A 9,327-nucleotide genomic window follows, 5' to 3' on the forward strand; every position below is an offset into this window, starting at 1 on the left:
ACAGAACAGTCTGGAACCTCGATGGGAAGAACTCTCCAGATCCTCCTAACCACCCCGACTGTTGTTAAGGTCGCCGGGCGCTTCGCCTGGGTTCATCTCCATCATTGCAAGGTCTTCGTACGAGTCCCTTCCAAGGGGGGAGATGATGGAGATGGAAACGACGAACTGAAAGAGGAACCGGAATCAAACCAGACTACTAAGATATAGCTGCATGTTTCGAATAGTAATTATTCTTCTGTTTTAGATATCCCAATTCTTGGTCCAGATATAACCATTATGATGAAGATTGAACTTACCCTGCTATATGGACTTGTCATCCCCAGCATTGATGCTCAAGAAGGGACCGTTTACCCGTATGATGCTGAGCAATCAGAGACTGTGTACCATTTATGCCAGAAAGATGTCCTTGTGTGCCGAGAAACTGATTCCTTCGATGCATGGAACGTTACCAAGAATGACTGTCGCATCTAGAGGATCAGACAGTTCAGTTCAGTTACAGACCAAGTCTGAATGGTCCTTATCCTGTCAAGGTGTTGTGTGCCAGTTTGATTTCAGTTGTGCTATGGGCGGCCCTGGTAAACTTGTCCCCATTCAAATAGGTCTAAAAGGGGGCAATGTTATCTTGCACTAACAATCTGTTTCTTCAGAGTCATAACAAAATATTTGGTTGGGATGAAGTGGTCTGTTACGCCCTTACATCAGCAAAAGACTCTTTGACCCCTTTCCCCTTCCCAAACCCCAATGAAGGAGTATGGAATGCTTCTAAGATATTTATGGAACATAATATTTCTGTTGACTATTACTTATCCCCACCTGTTACTTGCTTATGGACTTCCTCTAATAAGTCTGGGGTAGCCTATCCAAATTGTTACAACAGTAAGGGATGGGGGTTAACTTATGTGAATGTGACCAAGACTATTCCATGCATTATGATGAAATGTACCAACCGCTACTGCTCCCTTATGTGGGCTCACATCTCATGTGAATGCCTATTGGATGTTGCTGGTTTCAGGCCCTTTGTGGTATGGGTAATGGCACCCCCCTTCACTATGAGACCCCTAATGGCACCTTCATCTTCCCAATTGTGGGATGTAAGGAACCATTCTGGGACAATAACGGTATTCCGAAATACCCACCTCTTTTTATTGAACAGCTTTCACCCTAAGCGCTCAGGACAATCATACTTTGTAGCCATCAACTACCCATATATTTGGGGAAGTCACAAATACAGGCCTGCTTCTTATTACCCGGTTACTATTTTTTTCAGCCAAGGCAAACCAACCAACTTCCTTGTCCTTGATGAACTAGGTACTCCCCATGGTGTTCCCTTTCCAAATCCCTGGGAATGGGATTGGAGTCTCCCAGTCAAACGTTCAGTCTTACCTGAATTCTGCGCACAGTGGAGGGTTGCTAAGGCTGTGGGCACCACTAAAGCTCAGTCTGTGGGTACACATTTCTTAGTACTTTTTCCTATAGGTCTGCAGGAATTATTAGCCATCAAAACCGAAATTATCTCATTTGCAGCCTCACCCTCTTGGGCAACGAGACGAACGCGGCCTTAGCAGGAGTTGAGAACATGTTCTCAGATTTACACCTATTTTCCCAACAAAACTGGTATGCCCTTGAGTACCTACTTGCAAAGTAGGTTGAGGTTTGCACCATAGTTAAAGGCAAATGCATGATGGGGGTTACTGATCTCATCAAGAATATTACCAGGCATGTAGATAACATCTGCACCTTCGACAGTCAGATGACAAAAGGCGCGGGATGGGAAGACTGGGGCTTTGTCTCATGGTACAACTGGTTGATAAATCTGGCCATGTATATTGGTATTGTTTTAATTGTCTCTTTGCTGGCATTGCTAATGTTAAATGTATTATTGCTAAGCTAATAACTTCTGTTGACAGCATCGGATCCCCCCAGAAAATGCTTCTTCTCCATCCAAATGAAGGTGAGGCGATGCGATTGCCTACCCCTGTTTCCTCGGAGGAGGAAAAGGAGCGTCCATTCGATTGGACTGATCTAATCTGTGCCCTCCCATCCTATGGTGTGGTCATGGAATGACCAAAGTGGGGAGATGAGCAGCTGAAATCTGAATACACGCTGAAGTAATGAGTTGTAGTCAGGAACAGCTATTTAATACATGCTCTTACTAACATAGGTAGCAATAAAATGGCTTCTTAATGCAAATAACGTGACAAAATGGCTTCTAGGCTGCAAATTGACAATTCTGCTTAAAGTTGCACAAAATGACTTTTAACCCTGCTAAAAGCTGAACTGATCACAGTCTGTCTCTACAAAGATTAGCAGACAATGCTTCCTTTACAGCATAGAAATAACTAGACTAAACAAGACATTACTAGCCATCCTAACTGACCTTGCAAGTGCAGAGACAGGGTTCGCGACGTAGGAGTACTTGGATGTTGGAAAACAAGGTTAGTTCCCAGGAAATATCATTGGGCTAAGTTGCTGTCAATAAAGTCAGTTCATTAAAATTGATTGGTAATTGTTTGATTGTGCTCTGTGATTATGGACTGTATTTCTCTCAAAAAAGTATTAAAATGTCTTTGTCTTAAGCCATGCGCAGTTTCTCTGAGGAACATGGATGTGTTTAATCTCTGTGTTACTGGACAACCTGTGCCCAGCCACAACTGAATAAAGTGTGAAATCTTACAGAACCAGACCAAATTGCTAGTGTTTATTGACCAATCATGGAACCAAGAGACCCCTTCCGTGGTGGTTTTCCCATATAGCTGGTGTTCCAGCACTTTGAGATGGATGTGGTTATAGGTTTAGAAGCTGCTGTCTAAGAGGTTTGGGTGAATTTCTGCAGTGCAATTTGTAGATAGTATACACTGCTGCTACTGAGCATTGGTGGTTGATGGAATGAATATTTTTTGTGCTAAACAAGCAGGCAACTTTGTGCTGGACTTACTTGAGAATGTTATCTTTGAGAGTGTGAGCACTTTAAGTGGAATTGTTGACTAAATTTGTAGAAGCATGCCGGGATAGTTGACTCATAATTACTACATAGCTATGGAGAAGGAGAGGATTAGGCAAAATGGGAGAATATTTAATTGGGGAAGAGGAAACTATGATGCGATTAGACATGAGTTAGGAAGCATGGACTAGGAGCAATTGTTCCATGGTAAAGGCACTATAGACATGTGGAGACTGTTTAAGGAACAGTTGTTGCGAGTGATGAATAAATATGTCCCTCTGAGACAGGCAAGACGGGGTAAGATAAAGGAACCTTGGATGACGAGAGCGGTGGAGCTTCTCGTCAAAAGGAAGAAGGTACCTTACATAAGGTGGAGGAAGCTAGGGTCAAGCTCAGCTCTAGAGGATTACAGACAGGCGAGGAAGGAGCTCAAAAATGGTCTGAGGAGAGCCAGGATGGGGCACAAGAAAGACTTGTCTGAACAGATTAGGGAGACCACAAAGGCATTTTACACTTATGTGAGAAATAAGAGAATGGTCAAAGAAAGAGCAGGGCCGATTAGGGATAGCATAGGGAACTTGTGTGTGGAGTCTGAGGAGGTAGGGGAAGCCCTAAATGAGTTTTTTGCTTATGTCTTTACAAAAGAGCAGGTGTGCATGCTGGAATGGATAGAGATAGAGGAAGCTGATGTGCTGAAAATTTTGTCAAACATTAAGATTGACAAGTCACCAGGCCCGGAAAAGATTTGTCCTCGGCTGCTTTGGGAAACGAGAAATGCAATTGCTTCGTCACTTGCGAAGATCTTTGCATCCTCGCTCTCCACTGGAGTCGTACCTGAGGACTGGAGAGAGGCAAATGTAATTCCTCTCTTCAAGAAAGGAAAAAGGGAAATCCCCAGCAATTACAGACCAGTAAGTCTCACGTCTGTCCACTGCAAGGTGTTAGAAAGGATTCTGAGGGATAGGATTTATGACCATCTGGAAGAGCATGGCTTGATTAAATGCAGTCAACACGGCTTTGTGAGGGACAGGTCATGCCTCACAAACCTTATTGAGTTCTTTGAGGATGTGACTAGAAAAGTTGATGAAGGTCGAGCTGTGGATGTGGTGTATATGGACTTCAGCAAGGCATTTGATAAGGTTCCCCATGGTAGGCTCATTCAGAAGGTCAGGAGGAATGGGATACAGGGGAACTTAGCTGTCTGGATACAGAATTGGCTGGCCAACAGAAGACAGCGAGTGGTAGTAGAAGGAAAATATTCTGTCTGAAAGACAGTGGTGAGTGGTGTTCCACAGGGCTCTGTCCTTGGGCCTCTACTGTTTGTAATTTTTATTAATGACTTGGATGAGGGGATTGAAGGATGAGTCAGCAAGTTTGCAGATGACACAAAGGTTGGAGGTGTCATTGACAGTATAGAGGGCTGTTGTAGGCTGCAGCGGGACATTGACAGGATGCAGAGATGGGCTGAGAGGTGGCAGATGGAGTTCAACTTGGATAAATGCGAGGTGATGCATTTTGGAAGGTTGAATTTGAAAGCTGAGTACAGGATTAAGGATAGGATTCTTGGCAGTGTGGAGGAACAGAGGGATGTTGGTGTGCAGGTACAAAGATCCCTTAAAATGGCCACCCAAGTGGACAGGGTTGTTAAGAAAGCATATGGTGTTTTGGCTTTCATTAATAGGGGGAATTGAGTTTAAGAATTGTGAGATCTTGTTGCAGCTCTGTAAAACTTTGGTTAGACCACACTTGGAATACTGCGTCCAGTTCTGGTCGCCATATTATAGGAAAGATGTGGATGCTTTGGAGAGAGTTCAGAGGAGTTTTACCAGGATGCTGCCTGGACTGGAGGGCTTATCTTATGAAGAGAGGTTGACTGAGCTTGGACTTTTATTATTGGAGAAAAGGAGGAGGAGAGGGGACCTAATTAAGGTATACAAGATAATGAGAGGCATAGATAGAGTCTATTTCCCAGGGCAGAAATGGCTAACACGAGAGGTCATAGTTTTAAGCTGGTTGGAGGAAAGTATAGAGGGGATGTCTGAGGTGGGTTCTTTACACAGAGAGTTGTGAGAGCATGGAATGCGTTGCCAGCAGCAGTTGTGGAAGCAAGGTCATTGGGGACATTTAAGAGACTGCTGGACATGCATATGGTCACAGAAATTTGAGGGTGCATACATGAGGATCAATGGTCCGCACAACATCGTGGGCTGAAGGGCCTGTTCTGTGCTGTACTGTTCTATGTTCTAAAGTACTGACCAGTATGACTTTGTAGGAGCATGTGAAATAAACTTTTGACTGTTTATACAGCAAGAGAAGTTCTTTACCCTTCCCGAGGAAAAACACTCACTCAAAATATTGGAATTTCAACTGTTACTGCAGTATCAGAAGACAGCTCCTGCTTGGGTTATAGCTATGGAACATTCTTACAGAAATGTATAACTGTGTATCATGCTGTGGTTGGGTGTATAAAAGTGTTGTAGATGTCTGTAATCAAAGAGTCAGCATGGCTGAGAGCAGTGTTTAGGGTGACTGTGTTGCTCCCAAAAGCTTTTGTCAAATAAACCTGTATCTGATTCATGGCTAAGACATTTTGGTATTATTTTATCAGCAACAATGGAGATAATAGATTTTCAAAATAAAAGCCCCGGGCTGGGATTGTATTGTCGACCCCCTAATAGTCAGAGGGAAATTGACAAACAAATTTGTTAAGGAGATGTCAGTTATCTGTAAGAATAAAAGGGTGGGTATGGCAGGGGATTACCAAACATAGACTGGGACTGCCATAGTGTTAAGGGTTTAGACGGAGAGGAATTTGCTAAGTGTGTACAGGAAGATTTTCTGATTCAATATGTGCAAGTACCTACTAGAGAAGGTGCAAAACTTGACCTGCTCTTGGGGAAATAAGGCAGAGCAGGTGACTGAGATGTCAGTGGGGTGCGCTTTGGGACCAGTGACCATAATTCTATTAGTTTTAAAACAGTGATGGAAAAGGATAGACCAGATCTAAAAGTTGAAGTTCTAAATTGGAGGAAATCTAATTTTGGCAATATTAGGCAAAAACTTTCAAAAGATGATTGGGGGCAGATGTTCGCAGGTAAAGGAAAATGGGAAGCCTTCAGAAATGAGATAACAAGAGTTCAGAGACAGTATATTCCTGTTAGGCTGAAAGGAAGGCGAGTAGGTGTACGGAAGGCAGGATGATGAAAGAAATTGAGGGTTTGGTTAAGAAAAAGAAGGAAGCATATGTCAGGTATAGACAAGATAGAACAAATAAATCCTTAGAAGAGTATAAAGGCAACAGGAGTACACTGAAGAGGGTAATCAGGGCAAAAATGGGACATGAGATATCTTTGGCAAATAGAGTTAAGGAGAATCCAAAGGGTTTTTACAAATACATTATGGACAAAAGAGTAACTGGGTAGATAATAGGGCCCCTCAAAGATCAGTAAGGTGGCCTTTGTGTGGAGCCGCAGGAGATGGAGGAGATACTAAATGAGTATTTTGCATAGTTATTACGGTGGGCGGCACGGTGGCACAGTGGTTAGCACTGCTGCCTCACAGCGCCAGAGACCCGGGTTCAATTCCCGCCTCAGGTGACTCTCTGTGTGGAGTTTGCACATTCTCCCCATGTCTGCGTGCTCCGGTTTCCTCCCACAATCCAAAAATGTGTAGGTTAGGTGGATTGGCCATGCTAAATTGCCCGTAGTGTTAGGTGAAGGGGTAAATGTAGGAGAATGGGTCTGGGTGGGTTACGCTTCGGTGGGTCGGTGTGGACTTGTTGGGCCGAAGGGCCTGTTTCCACACTGTAAGTAATCTAATCTAATATATACTGAAGGGAAATAGACGGTGACATCTTGCAAAATGTCCATATTGCAGAGGAGGAAGTGCTGGATGATTTGAAACACATAAAAGTGGATAAATCCCTAGGGCCTGATCAGGTGTACCCGAGAACTCTGTGGGAAGCGAGGGAAGTGATTGCTGGGCCCCTTGTATCATCAATAGTCACAGGCGAAGTGCCGGAAGACTGGAGGTTGGCTAACGTCGTGCTACTGTTTAAGAATTAACAATGAGGACTGATGAGGGCAGAGCGGTGGACATGATCTATATGGACTTAAATAAAGCGTTCAACAAGGTTCCCCATGGGAGACTGGTTAGCAAGGTTAAATCTCATGGGATACAGAGTGAACTAGCCATTTGGATTCAGAACTGGCTCAAAGGTAAAAGACAGAGAGTGGTGGTGGAGGAGGGTTTTTCAGACTGGAGACCTGTGATCAGTGGAGTGCCATAAGAATAGGTGCTACTTTTCGTCAATTATATAAATAATTTGGATGTGAGCATAAGAGGTATAGTTAGTAAGTTTGCAGATGACACCAAAATTGGAGATGTAGTGGACAGCGAAGAAGGTTACCTCAGATTACAACGGGATCTTGATCAGATGGGCCAATGGGCTGAGAAAGTGGCAGATGGAGTTTAATTCAGATAAATACAAGGTGCTGCATTTTGGGAAAGCAAATCTTAGCAGGACCTATACACTTAATGATAAGGTCCTAAGGACTGCTGCTGAACAAAGAGACCTTGGAGTGCAGGTTCATAGCTCCTTGAAAGTGGAGTCGCAGGTAGATAGGATAGTGAAGAAGGCGTTTGGAATACGTTCCTTTATTGGTCAGAGTATTGAGTACAGGAGTTTGGAGGTCATGTTGCGGCTATCCAGGACATTGGTTAGTCTACTTTTGGAATATCGCTTGCAATTCTGGTCTCCTTCCTATCGGAAGGATGTTGTGAAACTTGAAAGGGTTCAGAAAAGATTTACAAGGATGTTGCCAGGGTTGGAGGATTTGAGCTACAGGAAGAGGCTGAACAGGCTGGGGTTGTTTTCCCTGGAGCATCGGAGGCTGAAGGGTGACCTTTTAAGGTTTATAAAATCATGAGGGGTATGGATAGGATAAATAGACAAAATCGCTTTCTTGGGTAGGGGGCATAGGTTTAGGGTGAGAGGGGAAATATATAAAAGGTACTTAAGGGGCAACTTTTTCATGCAGAGGGTGACACGTGAATGGAATGAGCTGCTAGAGGAAGTGGTGGAGGCTAGTACAATTGCAACATTAAAAAGGCATCTGGATGGGTATATGAATAGGAAGGGTTTGGAGGGAAATGGACTGGGTTGTGGCAGGAGGGACTAGATTGGGTTGGGATATCTGGTGGGCATGGACGAGTTGGACTGAAGGGTCTGTTTCTGTGGTGCACATCTTTGAAGACTGACACATTGAGTGAACATTGTGATAGGTGAAGGGGTAAATGTAGGGGAATTGGGTCTGGGTGGGTTGCGCTTCGGTGGATCGGTGTGGACTTGTTGGGACGAAGGGCCTGTAAGTAATCTAATCTAAAAAAAACAACCGGAGTCTGGGGGGGGGGGGGGGGGAGAAGAGGGAAGGGGGTGGGGGGGGGGGTGCAGTTGAAGGTAGCAGATTATGATATAAAATCTCCTGGCGTATATCCAGCTGCAATTGTTAAAAAGTTCTTGATGGCAAACATCTCCTTTGGAGATGTGGAGGGTGAAAGTAAAAACAGAAACACTTGGAAATGTGCTGGTCGAAACTGGAAATATATTAAGGTGTACACGACCAGTTGAGTGTATGACCACCAACTTCTAAGTTTTACTGTTTTTGTTTTGTCTTTGCGGCTGCGTCACACAGTGCAACACGATGCTTCCACTGAAGCAGGACAACATTTCACAGAGACATTCTCTCCAGTTTATATTTGATTAGAAGGGGAAAGGAGGAAGTGGGTCTTGGGGACGGGTGGGTTGGAAAACTGTGAAACACATTTTGGAAATTGGCACGGGTACCATGGCGTTTACTGGGAGGCTAACGGCCCATGATGGACCTCAACTTGCTGCCGGTGGGATCTTGGAAAAGCGCAGCAGGTCAGGCAGCATCCAAGGAACAGGAGAATCGATGTTTCGGGCATAAGCCCTTCTTCAGGAATGCAGAGGGTCCTTTCCTGAAGAAGGGCTTATGCCCGAAATGTCGATTCTCCTGTTCCTTGGATGCTGCCTGACCTGCTGCGCTTTTCCAGCAACACATTTTCAGCTCTGATCTCCAGCATCTGCAGACCTCACTTTCTCCTCGCTGGTGGGATCTTGCTGTGCACTGTGCTGCTGGCTTTCCCAACTAAAAAAAATCACCGCATAATGGGCTCCAGTTTATTGCAAAATATACGTACGTCCCTGCCTCTTGGGTGATTTGCACAAGTCAACGCACACATCAAGGTCAGTCTGGCAGGAGATGCTCTTGATTGAGGAGGCAGTCGCCTTGGTAACCGTTGTCATGGGCATGAACCGGAAGGAGAGCTCGGGGAGGTCAGAGGTTGTTCGCTAATCGGAAGTC

Source organism: Chiloscyllium plagiosum, unplaced genomic scaffold, assembly GCF_037043375.1.
Source record: "Chiloscyllium plagiosum isolate Xiang-an unplaced genomic scaffold, Cpla_swu_hap1 HiC_scaffold_4, whole genome shotgun sequence".
Lineage (NCBI taxonomy): Eukaryota > Metazoa > Chordata > Chondrichthyes > Orectolobiformes > Hemiscylliidae > Chiloscyllium > Chiloscyllium plagiosum.